Below are 17,293 nucleotides of genomic sequence, written 5' to 3'. Positions count from 1 at the left end.
GCAAAGGCACACATTAGACAATATAGACCAGCCATGCTTAATTTCACAACTTCACACCCTGGAATTTGCCTTGCTGTGTCTAAGGTTCTTATGGGATGCCATATTGATCTGCAAGAAACTAGGCAGGCAATTAATTTGAATGATTGCTTTATACAGATGGAGTTTTATGTAAACTTGTGTAACAATTCGATTTTCACTTTATGATTTTATGTAATATTTTGTAATGGGATGAATTCGATACAGTATTTTATATGTAATGTTTTTTATTGTTGTGCTTTGATTTTTTTATGTAAAACTGAATAAAGCTTATAAAATAAAAGAACATCTCCTAATCCTTTCTTCTAAGATGTGTGAAGCAACTCTTCACCGAACTGACCTAGGAACTGATTTAGAATTTGGCGGACGGATTACTTCATTACAAAGTGACGCATATACTTTGTATTGCAAGTCCCGTAGGATATAATGGACGTGTAATACAGCAGACAGGATATCTGTCACATTTTTGGCGGAGTAACCCGGTCCGCTGAACGTCAAATCAGGCCCTTGGTTTCCACCTATCATTTAGCCCATTACCTTGCAAGTAAGTAGAGGTGGACTGAAAACATGGAACACCCAGACATTTGTCTATGGCAGCACTGGATAAGGGGTAGGTAAATGCTTCATCAAAGGAATCCAATTAATGCCAGATTGATTGTTTTACTAACAACTTGTCTGTTTCTCAAAGAAAGGTGAATGGCTATAGAAATTCACATATGATGGTGCTTAAGTCAGAAATCCATTATCTTTTTAAAACAAGCATTGGCATAACCAATAGGTTATGCCTATACATGAGCTTTGGCTTTGACAATGTGCTTTTTCTATGTTGTACATGGGTGTGACTGCTGCTTAGCATTGCTAAAAGTTATTGGCATGAGATGTCCTAGCATGGAGTGGGGTGAGTGGCGTGTCGTAGACTAAATTTGTTGGAGTAGAGTGTCATACAGTGGAGTAGAGTTCAGTGGTTCAGAGGCAGAGAGTGTCATTCAGTGCAGTGTCATAGATTGCAGTAGTATGGAGTGGGTGGATTAGAGTGGAGTGGATGGATGTAGTGGGGTGGATTGGATTGAAGTAAATTGGGTAGATTGGATTGTGGTAGAGTTGGGTGGATTGGAGTGGGTTGACTGGATGGTAGATTGGATTGGAGGGGGTATATTCGATTGGTTTTGGTTGGGGTGGGTTGAATTAGAGTAGGGTGGTTTGAAGTGGGGTGAATTAGTGGAATAGAGGGGGTGGATTGGATTGGGGTGGGGGCATTAGATTTAAGGGTATATTGGGGTGTAGTGGGCTGGATGGATTGGATTCAGTGGGATGGACTGAACTGGGGTCGGGTGGATTGGGATAGACTGGGGGATTGGACTGCAGGGGAGTGTGGTGGGCTGGATGGGTTGGGCTGAGTGGGGTGGCCTGAACTTGGGTGGGGTGGACTAGACTGAAGTGGATTGGGGTGGGTTAGATTGGAGTGGGGTGGATTGAAATGTAGTAGATTGGAGTGAGATGAAATGGAATCGAGTGAGGTGGAATTGAGTGGGGACGATAGGAGTGGAGTAGATTGGATTGTAGTGAGATGGAATGGATTGAGGTGGAATTGAGTGGGGACGATAGGAGTGGAGTAGATTGGATTGTAGTGAGATGGAATGGATTGAGGGGTGGATTAGGATGGGGTGGAATGGAATGGCGTACATTTGGTTTGGCTGAATTGGATAGGGGTGGGGTGGATTGTAGTGAGGAGGATTGGATTAGGGTGTGGTGGATTGGATTGTTGTGAGGTCAAGTGGATTGAAGTGGAGCAGATTCTTTTGGATTGGGGTAGGGGAGACAGGAGTAGGGCAGATTGTATTAGAGTGGAGTGAATTGTGGATTGGAGTGATGTGGACTGGGGAGGGAATGGCGTGGCTTGGATTGGGGTGAAGTGGATTGGAGTTGGGTGGATTATGGTGGATTAGATTGGGGTGAATTGAGATGGAGTGGGGTGAGGTGGGTTAGGGTGGCCCAATTGGAGTGGGGCCATTTGGTTTGAATCTTAGTGGGGCAGATTGGAGTGAGCAGATTGTTTTTGATTGGAGTGGGGAGATTAGATTGCAGAGACTGTTTTCAACTAGAGTGGGGCAGATTGCTTTGGATTGGAGTGGGGCAGATTGGAGTGAGGCGTATTGTTTGGATGGAAGTGGGTCAAATTGTTTTGGTTTAGAGTGAGGCAGATTGTTCTGGATTGAGTGGAGCACATTGTTTTGGGTGCAGTGGGGAAGATTGTTTTTGATTGGAGCGGGGCACATTTGAGTGGGGCAGACGTTTGGATTGGGGTGGGGAAGATTGTTTTAGATTGGATTGATTTGGATTGGAGTGGGGCAGATTGTTTTGGATTGGAGTGGGTCAGGTTGGAATGCAGAAGGTTAGAGCGAGGTAGATTGGAGTTTGGAGTATTGGAGTGGGGTGTATTGGGGTGTACTGCACGATTATGTGTTAAAGCATCATTTCAGAAATAACACATAAGAAAGAAACAATGTTGATTTGCAATAAGATAATCCTCAGCGCCCACAAGCAAAGTCAAAAGAAAACATGAGTGCAAAGTGAGAAAAGAAGACTTTGCAAAATAAAAGAAAGTTAACTATAGAAAGAAAATCTTTGCAATTTGGTTTGTCCTGCTGGGTACCTTTTTACCAGTTGCATGCCTTCTGTTTGCTGGGCACTAAAAGTTAAACAGAACATAATCGTACCTCAATCACATCGGGAGCCGCGGACAGACACTGAGTAAGTTGAATCAATCCGTGCTTGCTACTTGCTCCACAGAGAGGAACGGTAATGATGTGAGGCCTGCCTCGATAAATTACGAGGCTGTCTAGAAGAGTGCCATGCAGGCCAGCAAATGGTAAGCAACGGGTGAGCTCCAAACCATTTTTGTTGTTAACAAGAGTGACTTACAACCCTAAACCTAGCTGCCTGCCACAAAGCCTGACAATCTGCCCTGGGGACTTACCCCTGAAGTCAACCACCATCCAGCCGTCACAGCACTCTGCCCGCCTCCCGCCACTCGCTTGTGAAGCGTAGCCGCCGAGTGGAGAGCGGGGCAGGAAACTACAACACCCATCGGCCCGTGCGGGCCGCGACGGCTGAAACCGCGCCACGAGGTGCTTAAAATCAGCGTCCGCCCCGCCTCGCGGGCCAAGGGCGGGCCAGTTTAAGCCCGTTAAAGACCGGGTAAGACTAGACTGGGCCACCCCCCCTTACATTTGCTTTGTGACATCACCCGCTCAGTTTCCTACTGTTTATACAAAATCTCCTGCCTCCTCTATATTGTTAATACCCTGACACTTGCTATTTTCCAACTATGTCTACTAGAGGTAGCAGGAGCAAAACTGTGCAGGGAAATGCACTCAAAACCGGCCCAATTGATCAGTACATAACCAGGGCTAACGAGGCGATTGACCAGGGCATAATCCTCCTCGAACGTAGGGTATCAATGGATTTGGCCCTGGCCAAGCGATCCTCGTTGGGCACCCTGGCTGCTGCCAATACTCCCATACAGCACCGGGAAATCGGACTAGGTGACTTAGTCAAAACCTATCTGCAACCAATTGAACTATCCCTTATTAAGTTAGAAAAGCAGATAGCCGTATTGACTACTACTCTAAATTCCCACAAGGGGGAGGGACCGGCCCAATTAGAGGGACCTCTAGCAAATACAAAAACCTCAAAGGTGCGGGTGCAAGCTACAACAACCCCCGCTAAAGTACTAACTGTGAAACCTAAGCCCCCACCCGTAGGGGTGAAGAAAACCCCTGTGACAGCAAAAACCCCAGTGACAGCCAAATCCCCACTGACAACAAAAATTATAGAGGTAACTAACAATCCAGTTCCCCCCAAAACTCCGAAGCTCAACCAAACCAACTGCTCAGGATCAAAAAATACCAACACCAGATCGAGGGGGAGGGATGGCCACCCAATACACTTGCCACCAGAAGCTAGTTCTTTTGTGATAATTATGACCGGGGTTCCCGAGCTGAGCGCCAACGCGGTGGAACCAGAATGGTCTCTAAAGAATAAGGTGCTGCATTGGTTATCCACTAATAGACCTTTACCACTGAACTCTACTAGTAGAGTTTCAACGGTTCGTAGGGTCCCGTGGATAGGCAATGTGCCGAAAAAAATCCCCGGAGACTGTGTCATAGTTAACTTTGACGATCCCTACACAGTAGAGCACATCTGTTCCTGGGGTACACAAGCTGCCATTGACGGGGTAGATACAAAAAAACTTGCCTATTTCTACCCTCCAGCACCCCGCCATAATGAAAGTTCACTCTGGAACTGGACCCACGTAGGAAACTGGGATAGGCGAAGAGACTGGGATAGGCGAAGCGACTGGGTTAACTGGTCAGGACATAGTGGAAGAGACATAGCCCCATCTCTAACTTGGAGAGGAATTCCAGTCGCCAATAGATTTGACTGTCTAGATATGGTCGACTGACCATCATTGGGCACTGATCAGAGAGACAAGGGCCCTCTCCCCTTGAGACAGAAAACCTCATCCCCACCTCTAAAACTTGATAGAGCCTCTGGACCAATCATAGCCCCTGACTCAATGATAGATCTTCACCAACCAACACATCTTCGCTCATCACAAATAACTTCTGACTCCCAACAGCTCCATGCTAACAAAAATGAACTAAAAGAGCTACCCGGTAATGCAGGGAAGATAGTCCTTGTGAGAGTAGAAGAAGTAGGTTTATCTTGTGCGACTCCTTCTACTTCGATTGACCCAGTTATTATGCTATCTACAGCTCTGTCGCACAAGCTGTACCCCCGCCTGATACAAGACCCACTAACGTTTCTCCTGAAATCATCGCCCTGACAACCCCATCCACGACCCTTTCAGTCTTGTTTTGGAACGTTGCTGGTCTCCGATCCAAGACAAATCTTAAATCTTGGTCTGACGCAGTGAGAGTTCACCAAATAGTTTGCTTTCAGGAAACTTGGGCCACTGAACCTATTCACGTTTTAGGCTACAAAACGTTCCACGCCCCAGCTAGCTCTAAATCCTTGGGCAGACCCAAAGGTGGTCTTGCAATTTACATTTCCAATAATCTTCCCGCAATGGATAGAACTGTCCTATTGCTTGGTGATAACTTTCAGATTTTAAAGGTCTTAATCAATCAATGTATGTTAATTTTCTTGGTTAATTTCTATAATAACCTCCACCCTAATGATTGTGTTATTATTTTAACTGAGATCACATCCTACTTAACAGAGCAGCTGAACAGGTCAAATACCCTTACCCCTTATGTGATTTGGGGGGGAGACTTTAATGCATCACTATGTAAAAACTATAAGAACGGTACCTGTGGCCTCTAGGATGACAACGGTTCCCCCATGACCCATTTTTCTCATACGAAGCTGGGAAATTGTTTAAATGATTGCCTGTTTTCCCTAGAACTAGAATACGCGAACGACCTTGTTGACCCACCCGTTGATTTTACTCCAACATTCCATGGTAGGGGTCTTTCAAGTGTCATCGTTTATATTCTATGTTCCCAGATAATTCAGGGTCAACTTAAAACTTTTAATACAGGCTCTGACATTTCTAGCGATCATTTTCCCATCAGTATTAGCTTACTACTTAAAAATTCTCTACCTCTCTCTTCTAGGGATAGCTTATTAAATCAACAATCACTCTCCATGGACAGAGTAAATGGCTTCTCTGTAAATTGGTCTAATATTGACCCAGAAGCAATAACTAGCAAAGTGGTAAATAGAGCATTGCCATGGATGAACAACTGTCTAGCACTAGATTCTTCTCCTCAGCTAATTTTAAGCTCCTTTCTGGAAATTACCAAAATTATACGAGAGGAGTTATTTCATAATCGAAAATCTAGAAACCCAGAAATTAAAGGCTGTTTTGACTCCACCTGCCGCATAGCCCTGACCAACCTAAATCGTGCCGAAATTACTAAACTTAGAGGGCTTATAATCAAGCGCTTAAAAACCGCAGGAAAGAAATTAAGAAGAACTTGTGGGCCCAACTACACGAGAGCTGCCTGCGTAAAGACAGCACATTATTTTGGCGCACAGTAAAATCTCCTTTTCTGTTAGATACCACAACTTCTCAGCACCTAGACGTGGCAGTGACAGCAGATGAGTGGGTGGCTTTTTTCAAAGATTTTTAGTTATTCCTCAGAGGGTGTTAGGGATGAGCTATCCTCAATGGGTAATCCTTCCGTTGAACCCATATTTCCCATCGACCTCTTTTTCGATCACAATGAGGTCATTACCGCACTGACATCCTCAAAAACTGGTAAAGCCCCTGGGCCTGACGGGGTTCTGCTAGATATCTTCGCATATAATCCAGATCTCTGGATACCCCTTATCACTCAGGTCATGTCAGCAACTACAAAAGTAGGTTTAATAGATTCATGGTCTACCTCTATTTTGCTCCCTATATTTAAAAAGGGTGATCGTAATAACCCCGCTTGCTACAGGCCGATCTCCCTCTTGGATTCCCTAGGGAAGGTCGCTGGAAGGCTGATTCTGGAACGCCTCCAGGATTGGGCAACCTCTAACAACATCTTGACAGACCTTCAGTACGGTTTTCAGGTGGGCCTGGGCACTGTCGAGCAAGCGTTGAATTTGACTCTTTTAATTGGCAAATACATGGGGGCCCAAAAAAAGCAATCTTTATCTAGTTTATGTCGACCTCAGCTCAGCATTCGACTGCGTTATACATACCAGGCTGTGGTCCATTCTAGATAACCTGGGTGTAGATCCCCCCCTTATTCGATTCCTGCGCGAACTCTATTCTGACGCTACTGCGTGCGTCAGATATGGGATCGGCGGAGAATTAACCCCAGCATTCTCAGTTGATAAAGGAGTTAGACAGGGTTGTGTCCTGGCCCCTTTTCTTTTTAATTTATACACTAATGGGCTGGAAGCAGCCGTGCTTGAAGGGAGTCAGGATCTTCCATCTATCAAACAACGCCCTATTCCCGCCTTGCTATACGCGGATGACTCTGTAATCCTCGCTAGAACACTAAATCAACTACAAAAACAGTTAAATAAATACTGCCAATTCATGCTCTCCCTAGGCCTTAAAGTAAATAAAAACAAAACTTTTGTTATGCTCCTGGGCCCCAAAGTGAAGCACCCTAAGTCAGTTTTTATAGATCAAGTCAGGCTGGAATGCACTAAAGAATATCCCTATTTAGGTATTTTAGTGGGCGATCAACTTTCTTGGAAACAAGCCATGTCAAGTAAAAAGCTTCTCTTTCAAAGAGCAACCTCTGCCCTAGTCTCCTTTTCGAGGAAACTGGGTAAACGGTAAACCTGCCCCAGGAGAGTTGCTAAACATTTACCACGCAAAGTGCCACAGCGAAGCAACCTATGGAGCATGGGTTTGGGGTTATGCTGCCACAGACACTCTACAGACGATCCAGAATGGGTTTTTGAAATATCTATTGGCCCTACCACAAAGTGCTCCGACATACGGTTGCCATGTCGAGCTGGGTATCGATTATTTTACAGACAACATCAAATGCCAGCCGATCCTGTTATGGCACCGTATTTGGTCCAAAACGCAATGTCATCTCACCCGTTCACTGATAAACGACTGCTTGTCCTTGGCAAACTGGAAGAAAATCCCCTGGCTTTTCTACGTCTCTAACTTCCTCAGAGAATTGAATCGTACATCATATTTCTCAGAGCCTTGTTCACTGGCAGATATAACCAGGAAAGAACTGAAAAACTTGTGCCTAAGCCATCTGAGAGATCTACGCTTTGCACAAGAAGCCACGAAAGCTTCAAATGTACAGATTCTTTCTGCCCAGACTGTTTTGGGAATTCAGCCATATCTATCTTACCATTTAACCAACCACGAAAAATATGTATTGACTAGGTTTCGCTTTGACTCCTTCTTTCGCCTAGTTACGTATCCAACAGCAAAGGACTGGTCGCATATCCTCCCGAAATGCCCTTGCGATGGTTTATCATCTCAATCAACAATCCATGTTATACTGTTTTGTAGATACTATGTGATTCCTCGCAAGCGCTGGATCATCCCTTTACTCAGGATAATGGGATTGAGAACTTGTCGGCCTGCCGACTTAGCTCTGCAGTTCCTGGACCCCCAATATATTGCTAAATCATGCTTTTTAAAATCCTGTTTACAAATTCGTAGTAATCATTGAAGTACCTTTTCTCATTAGTCCCTGTTCCCATGAACTCTTTTTTTAACTATTGTTTTTAATTTATAAGATTTCCATATTGTTTTTAATGTAACACACATTGATTTTTATATGTACTGTAACACTTTTGTACTTTTTATGGTTACATGACCTGCAACCGAATAAAAGTTTATGAACTGAACTGAACAAGCACTAGAGCATGCTGTTTCAAGCTCAGTTCTGAAAATTACCAACAGCACATTTTATTTACTGAATGCCAGTTAAAAGTACTTGCTTATAAAGATCTGGGTTGCTGTTAATTTGGATTTTTTTTCACTCTGAAGCATAAGCTCAACTGTAAAGCATAGCAATATTAGGAGTTTATTGCCTAGGAAGAAGATGAAATTGATCAGAGATTCATATAGAGTAGGGCTGAGCCCCTGGGGTAACCTTTTGATGCATATATCACTTTGGCTGACATCCAGGTGTGAACCTATGGTCACTCCCATTGTCTGAGTTGTGGGGCTATAATATTTGGAGATGCTCCTGCTGTGACAACCTGCTTTTTGTAGGAAGGGCAGGGCAGAAAAGAGGGCACTTGTTAGAAATTGTGTTACTGGTTTACTGGAGTCTGAACCCTCACGAAATAGCAAGCATAATCCTAGTCCATGTAAGGCACAAGCAAACCCCAAATTAACCCTTTCAAAATTCACCTGTGTTCATCCCTCAGTTAGCTTGGCACAGAGCAGTTAGGCTTAATTTAGAGGAAATGTGTAACTAAAGTATTTGTGCTACACCTAAACCAGTGAATAAACCACACAAACATACCCCACACCAGGTCAGACAAATAGAGCAGGATTTAATAAATAAAACAAGACCAAAATGACAAACATCCAATCATTAGAACCAGAGTTATGAATTCTTAAAGCATTAACTGCACTATAATTCATAAAGCGCCAACCGCCTCTACCTGGTCGCACTGGACTGGGATAAACTAAAAAATTCAGGCCAAGTGTGATGGAGTGCGGGTTGTATACAGTCCCAAATAATTTCCCTGGAGGTTTAGCTTTTCAAGTTATCTTAGGGGTGTACAATTTTTGAAAATATTGGAAAGTACTGAAAAAAGGCTATCAATACTGCCAGCAAATCGAAACCAAAGAGAAACAGAAAACACCTCTTTCCCAGTCTATTTTGTGTTTGAGATTAGAATCTTGCACAGCATTTTATATCTATTGTAAAGCCACTGCTTTATTACCTAAAAACCTAGATGATTTTGTAGTTCTAGCTACCCTTTGTCTCACTTTTTCCTTTCTTTTTTAGCGATTCTTATGTCTGGTTTCCTCTGGGAGGCGGAGGTAGGGAGGAGCTAGTTGAATCGAGACATCTCACTTGTGTACTTTCATTAGGGCGAGGTACTATCCGGTTTGTCAGAACCAGAAGTAGCGAGTCTTATGTTTCTTAGTAGGGCTTCTTCATCCCGCCTCTCATTCCATTGGCTGGCTTCCTAAATAGAGGCCAGCCATTTCAGGAGAGAGCCGTCACTCCAAATAGGCTCCGTCCTTTTCGGATTTGGAGGTGTGTTCGGTGTGCTTCTTTCCACTTTTTAGCCACGCCCACCGAACACGCCCCCAAATCCGAAAACACGGAGCTTGCCGGCGGCGCCATTTCATCCCTCTGCCCTCCTCCGTCGCGCTCTCCGCCTCCCCCTCCCTCCCTCCTCCCTCCCCCTCCCTCCCCCTGCTGCAGCTCTCCTCTGTCGTGTCCATTAACTTGCTAACTTAGCTGGTTTAATAAACTGTATCGCGCGATCAGCCTCGAAGCGGCTGCGCTGTGTTTGGGTCGCCCTGGGGGGGCTCGACTGGAGGAGCCGCGCTATTATTGGTCCGCCACGAGCCCGGGAACCTCAGGGACATCCCATGACGTCACAGGCAGCGCCGCGCTGTGATTGGAGGAGGCTTTGCACACTGGTGGTCAGCGCTGGTGTTGCAAGCCGTGCCTGTGCGTAGGAGGTAGGCGTGGACGCTGCGACTTCCTCCGAGGAAGTACTGTCTACTACAATGAACAAAACACCTGTTTGTCAAAGGGACAGATAGACAGACAAAAAAAGTTCGCTCAACTACAACATGGCGGACAACGGTGATGTGCGTGACGTTTATTATCATTGCGGAGTGTCGGGAAGAGAATGCGGATTTATTGACGGGCTCTTTCACCCCTTGCAAAGCACCGACTCCGGTGGTGGATGCCCCCAATATATGCAAGTAAATACCGCTGTTCCTGTTCGGATGTGATGACATGATTAAAGATTGTTTCTTTCTTTGTCTCTGTCTATGCATACTGCACACATTGAGCGCTCCGACTGTTGCTCGCGGCCTGATCTCTCGTTATGTCTCGCTCCCCCCTTCCAGTCTGTGCCGCTGAACAGGAACAATCTGGACCACGATGACACCTGCAATAATTAAAAAGTAACACATTGGCTGCAAGGTGACGAGCTCCTTATGCATCGGAGATGCAGGAGGCAGAGGCGGCTGTAAGATTTCAAAGGGAAGGTCCACAAAGCATTCCAGTATCCGTTCACGTAAAAACATTCAGCCCAGATTAGAAACATGCAGCATTTGTAGATATGAAAATCTGCAGGGCCCGAGTCGAAAACACTGTTTTGGTGAAGCGGGTATTGGCTATTTTGTGGTCATACGGGTTTTTGGTATACAAGTTCTGTCAAGGCGCAGGATCTTTAAACCTCATATTAAAAGCAGAACAGATGAGCAGGGCGGAGACGCACGCAGACTAAGTGATGCAAAGCGTGTTAATGTTCTCCCTGGCCTGTGATGTCTTCATCAGGCAGTCAAAGGAAGCGTCGGTGGCAGCAGCAGGCCCCCGGGATCCCTGTCAGATTCCGATTCCATGGTTTCTCCTTGGGCAGCCCCACGGGCAGCCCCACGGGCAGCCCCACAGGCAGCCAGTGCAGAGCCGGACCTCTGCAACCTCTTCGGCAAAGCGCCTCTGAAGGGAGGCCCCAGAGCGGGCGTCAATCGAGCAAGCGCCTGCATTCACATAACAGGGGTTCATTTTTCACAGGTGTCAGACCGGAAAACTAAATGGAGACGGCTGCGCGAGAAAGGTGCAACTTCCGCTTTTATTTGCTGTCCGCAGGGGGCTGAACATCAGACGGAGCAGCCATCCGAGAAGGGCAGCCGCAGGGACACGCTCCCCTCCTCTGGAAGGTGGCTAATTGTTTTATCCCTCCTCTGATATAACGTGCTTAATGTTTTTTGTCAGCCCACCCCTTATGCATTTTCATAAAACAAAAGTAAGTATTAGGCGAGTGTGATGGGCTGCTGTGAGGCCGCAGTCAAAATTTTGTAATTTTGTAACAGAACCCTTCCTTTATTGCCTGCAATCTTCCTCTCTTCTTTCACCTTCAGGATCACTACAGCTGTAGAGAGTTGGAGGAACCTTTCTGGGGGTGTAGTGCAGGTTTTTATCTGTAGACTTTTGCTTCATAAAATGTCAGTATGCTGTTCCAGCTGGTAGGAAGAGAGATGCTTTTTCGATGGAACAATGGACAGTATTTTAGGGGGCGTTGTTTACTTGTACATGGCAAAGACAGGCATAATTAGTATTCTTACAATGAAAAAAAAAAAAGGTTGAGTTTAGATTTTGTTTCTTTATTACAACCAAAATACCCATGCAAAGAAGCGTCAGTCACAATTACAGAGTAAAAGGCCACAAAGGCCTTGATTAAGAGTCCCCTGGTTGGCGAGTGCAAAACTTCTCACACCAGTTAAAATCTAGTAGTCCAAGGTTCAAATTTTAACCTGTGCAAAAATGTGTATATGACAAGTGTTGTCCTTCAAAATGGGGCATAACATTCAGATGTTACAGCGAGCGAGAATATGTGTGTGTGTGTGTGTGTGCAGTGAGTGTGACTGCAGAGTGACAGTGACTGACTGCAGTGTGTGAGTGTGCAGGGTGAACAGTGTGAGTGTGCAGGGTGAGCAGTGTGTGAATGTGTAGGGGCAGTGTGTGAGTGTGTAGGAAACGAACACTCAAACTAAGTCCACCACACACATACATAACACCACACACATAAGACCACACACACACACATACACCACACACACACATACACCACACACACACACACACACCACACACACTGTAGAGTGCTGTGTGCTGTAGAGTGCTGTGTGCTGTAGAGTGCAGAGTGCTGTGTGCTGTAGAGTGCAGAGTGCTGTATGCTGTAGAGTGCAGAGTGCTGTGTAATTTTGAGTGCAGAGTGCTGTGTGCTGTAGAGTGCTGTGTGCTGTAGAGTGCTGTGTGCTGTAGAGTTCTTTGTGCTGTCGAGTGCTGTGTGCTGTCGAGCGCAGAGTGCTGTGTGCTGTCGAGCGCAGAGTGTTGTGTGCTGTAGAGTGTTGTGTGCTGTAGAGTGCAGAGTGCTGTGTGCTGTAGAGTGCAGAGTGCTGTGTGCTGTAGAGTGCAGAGTGCTGTGTGCTGTAGAGTGCAGAGTGCTGTGTAATTTTGAGTGCAGAGTGCTGTGTGCTGTAGAGTGCTGTAGAGTGCAGAGTGCTGTGAAATTTTCAGTGCAGAGTGCTGTGTGCTGTAGAGTGTTGTGTGCTGTAGAGTGTTGTGTGCTGTAGAGTGTTGTGTGCTGTATAGTGCTGTGTGCTGTAGAGTGCTGTGTGCTGTAGAGTTCTTTGTGCTGTCGAGTGCTGTGTGCTGTAGAGTGCTGTGTGCTGTCGAGCGCAGAGTGCTGTGTGCTGTCGAGCGCAGAGTGTTGTGTGCTGTAGAGTGTTGTGTGCTGTAGAGTGCTGCGTGCTGTAGAGTGCTGCGTGCTGTAGAGTGTAGAGTGCTGCGTGCTGTAGAGTGCAGAGTGCTGTTGAGTGTGTCTGTGTGAGGGTGGCTCTGTGTAGGGTGTAGCTATTGGCATTGTAAATGACAATGACATTTGTTTAACTATTAAGCTATTGGCAATGTAAATGACAATGCCATTGATGATTTAAAAAAAAAAAGAAATGTCATGAGCAATGCCAATAGCTCTACCTTTAATGATGCCGAGACCATTGCATTGTAAATGCTTGTTTCCTTTGCAGTTGAAATCTGATATTGAGTCCAAGGATAAATAAAAAAAAGTCTGCATCTGAGATTGACACATTAGCGCTGGAAAACTATGGCTAAGATTATCCGAGCAGATGGACATCTGAAGGTATGGCTTGATTAGTAGGGTATTCGCGGGCACATGGACAGCGGGAGGGGGGGTGGGAACGGGCACACGGACAGCGGGAGGGGGGCGGAAACGGGCACACGGACAGCGGGAGGGGAGGGGAGCACAGAGCATGTTCACACACTGCCGTTGATTGCTCTTCCTGCTGCAGTACATGGTGGGGAGCGGGTCGGGTCTGCGTCCTCACAGGGAGAGCCGTCCGGCTGGTGTGACGAAGGATGCCGAAGAAAAAATAAAAAAACCCTGCCCACCGCCGCATGACGTAGGCAAAAAGCGAAATATTCTATGGAACGCCCATGAATCTGCTCGGGGAATGAGTGACCCATCTCTGTTCCAATGGCTAGCCTCCATTTATGGAGCTAGCCAATGGAACAGAGAGGCGGGACAAAGCCCCATACTGGTAAACAAAAGTTTTCGCCTGCGCGAACGCTGCTGCGCAGCGAATCGCCAGCCGAAACCTAAAAAGGGAAGAGGCTTCTTGGGATCCTTTTCCCTTGGTGAATGAAAAAAAAGCTTTGATTAGAAGGCAGTGGTCAGGAGGACCATGCCTCCTCTTACACAGACAACACAGACAAAAAAAAGTACTTTTCTTTTTAAAAGTAGTCCTGTTTGCTTTAAAGAAAACCATCTCCATTAAAAAAAGAAAAAGTTTGGTGTATTAAAAACCTATGAGAGACAAAGTCATCTGCTGAAAGCTGCAGGTCACAATCCCTGTTAGGGTCTCCAATTGTAGTGAGTTATAATTTGCGACCTACCCCATCAGCATGCGTGAGGTAGGTTGGATTCCAACCCACTACGATTCAGGATTTTGACCCCTTAAGTGCTTAATCCCAGTGCTGAGCCCTTCTTTGATTGTATGGGATATTTCAAATTTACACCTCCGAAACTGTTTTTTTCTTCATATAAGGTATCCATGGCAAATTTGTTGCTGTTTTTCCAAACATTATGGAGATTCTAAGGGTACTGAGGGCTAGTGAATTCCTCTGGAGAGGACCGCGAAAAAAGGCTAAACATAGCTGAATTGTTTTTAAAAAGCACTCCACAAAAAAGTGTCTGTTTTTTTGTTATCCCATAAAAATGGCATCAACTAAAGATTTACTGTGCTACAATCACAATCTTCCCAGCTTTCAAGAACATGCGGAGATGTAAATAAAACACGTTTTTTACCACACTTTTGGCATTTTTTAAGAGGTAGCCTATTTTTGCTAATTTTTTTTGCCTTCAACCTTCTTACACGTGTGGTGTAAACAAGTATGCAAATCATGGGTGATGCAGGAAATCTGTACTTTTTTTTTTAAAAGTAGACAAATTTCTGAGTTTAGCAAGGTATCATTTCTGTAGCTTCCTGAAGATTTTCATAAAGAAAATAACGTTTGAAATAAAAAGAAATATTGAAAATGACTTGATACAATTTTCATCTGTATCTTCTTCTCACGATGGGCGATTATAAAAGCAATGTACCGTAATGTCTGCTGGTCTCTTATGGTCAGCGTGATGTATAGGGTTTGTAAGTTATCAAAAAACCCAAAGTACCCAGAGCCAACAACTGAGCTTCACCTTACAATGGTTTTTTCAATTGTGTACTAAGTATAGATCAATTCATGTGGTAAAATATGAGCAGTGAAAAAAGGGTATGAAGGAAACCTATGAATATCGGAAACATGCACCAGATACTGAGTTTAGGAGCTATGATTATTTGAGCATCACTGAATTTGTGGGTATTCCTACCAGCATGTGATTCAGAGGTCATTTTTCAAAATGTCCTCTTTATTACACACTGACTAACATTTGGAGGGCACAAATGCTGAGAAATACAATTGTTTGTAAAAAATTTTCTACTATTCTGTGTTTCTGATAAAAATGGTACCCTACTTGTGCCTACCACCTGTGTCACAGCACACTCCAAACTGCAACCGGTTAAAATCATATTTTGCCCACCAGAATCCATGATTTTTTGAGTGGGTAGCTGTGGATTTTGGGCCTTAGTTCAGCCCCACACCCAGCAAAACATACAAGGTACCGAGATATTTCTGAAAACTAGATACCCAGGGGTGTCCAGGGTTGTGTGAAGTGTGTTTCAGATGAGGTATTTGTACACAAGAGCCCTTGCAAACCTCAAACTTAGACTTAAAACACACATTTCTGTGAGGGGAAGTTCTAGAATCTGTGGGAAGCAACACATTTCCTACCTCCCGGCATCCCCCAACCTCACCCAATAAAAATGGTACCTCAATTGTGTGAGTGGGTCCCGCATTCGCAACAGGAAAAGGCCCCAATCACAACAAGAATAGATTACATTTTCCACCCAAAACCAACGTCGGTGGCTGTGGAATTTATGATCTAGCTGAGTTAGCACCTAGGGGAACCTACCAAACCTGCACCTTTCTGAAAACTAGGCAACAGGGGAAGTCCAGGGGGCATGACTTGCATGGCTCTCACTATTATTTTCTTTTATCCAGAAGCCCTTGCAAGCTTTAAACTTTGGCTAAATCATGCATTTCTGTAATGGAAAGTTCTGGAATTTGCAGCGAATCACAAATGTTCTACCACTCAGCATTCTGCTAAGCCTCTTGATAAAAATGGTACCTCACTTACCCTGCTTAGCCCCCTTAACAGGAAAGGGACTCAAAATGCAACACGAACACAAACATTTTCCACTGCAAATGTACCCTCTTTTTTCAGTTTGAGTAGCTGGTGATTTGGGGCCCTAGCCCACCCTACACCTAAGTAAACCTTTTAAACCTACACATTTCTAAAAGACAGACACCTGGGGCTCTGGGTGGGGTGACTTGTGGGCTCTCATCAGGTTTTCCTACACAGGAGCCCTTGCAAATCCCAAATTCTGTCTGAAAACATATTTTGTCATCACATTGCTGTGATGGAAAGTTTAGAATATGCATTGAGCCATACATTTTCTACCACCCAGCGTTCCCACACACCTTCTGATACCAACTTGTGTGGGTGGGCCAAGACACCACATCACAAAAGGGCTAAAAAGGGAAACCTACCAACTGCAGACATTTTTTAAAAGTAGACACTGAGGGGATTCCAGGGTGGCGTACCTTGTGTTGATTCCATGAAGTTTTCTTACCCACAATGGGCTCAAATCTCAAAATGTGCTTACAATCACACATTTTCCTTACATTTCAGAATTGTCAGGAATCCACAAGAATCCTGCCATCCATTGTTACCCTACATCTACCAGTAAATATGCTGCCCCCTTGTGTTGCTGGGCCTAGTAGCCATGACACGGGCGCCCCCCCTAATATCTCGGGGGCCAAAATAATGTGCTCCCATTGCGTCTGCCTGTGTGTCAGAAGGGCGCTTAACATGTTTTCCCCCAGAGGCGCACAATTGCGGGAAAAAAAACCTCTACCAAATTAAAATATGCCCGCAAGGGGATTGTCACTTGTAATCGGGGGAGGGGGCTTATGCCCCAAAACACTAACATCCCTGGTGTTTAGGGGTATTCTTGGACAAACTGTTGTGGCCTATGGCCTGTCCTCTAGGCACCTGCCAGGGACTTTGAGAAGAAGAACATAGGGGCAGACATCCAAACAGCGACTTGTATTCAAAGAGTTGGATGGGGAAGGGTGTAGGGTTGTAGGAGTTCAACCACCTCCCCTTGCTTCAACCTCAACAACATCTCTGCTAATGATAGCTTGAAAGGAAAGTGCCAAAGCTGACACTCCATGTAAAGGAAGCAGTTCTGGAAGCTAACAGACAGAAAAAGCAGCCCTCATCCCCTCTATGCAGCACTTTCTGTGCATGGGAAGTGGAAATGACAAGCGAGAGGCCGCTCCTTTAAGCAAATATGCTCCATGTGATCTGAGGAGGACAGTACCAAAGGCTCACTATCCCACCCTTGCAGCCCTTTGATCTCTAC

This window comes from Lissotriton vulgaris, chromosome 8 (genome assembly GCF_964263255.1).
Source record: "Lissotriton vulgaris chromosome 8, aLisVul1.2, whole genome shotgun sequence".
Classification (NCBI taxonomy): Eukaryota; Metazoa; Chordata; class Amphibia; order Caudata; family Salamandridae; genus Lissotriton; species Lissotriton vulgaris.
The sequence above is the reverse complement of the archived record's forward strand: the minus strand, read 5'-3'. Positions refer to the sequence as shown.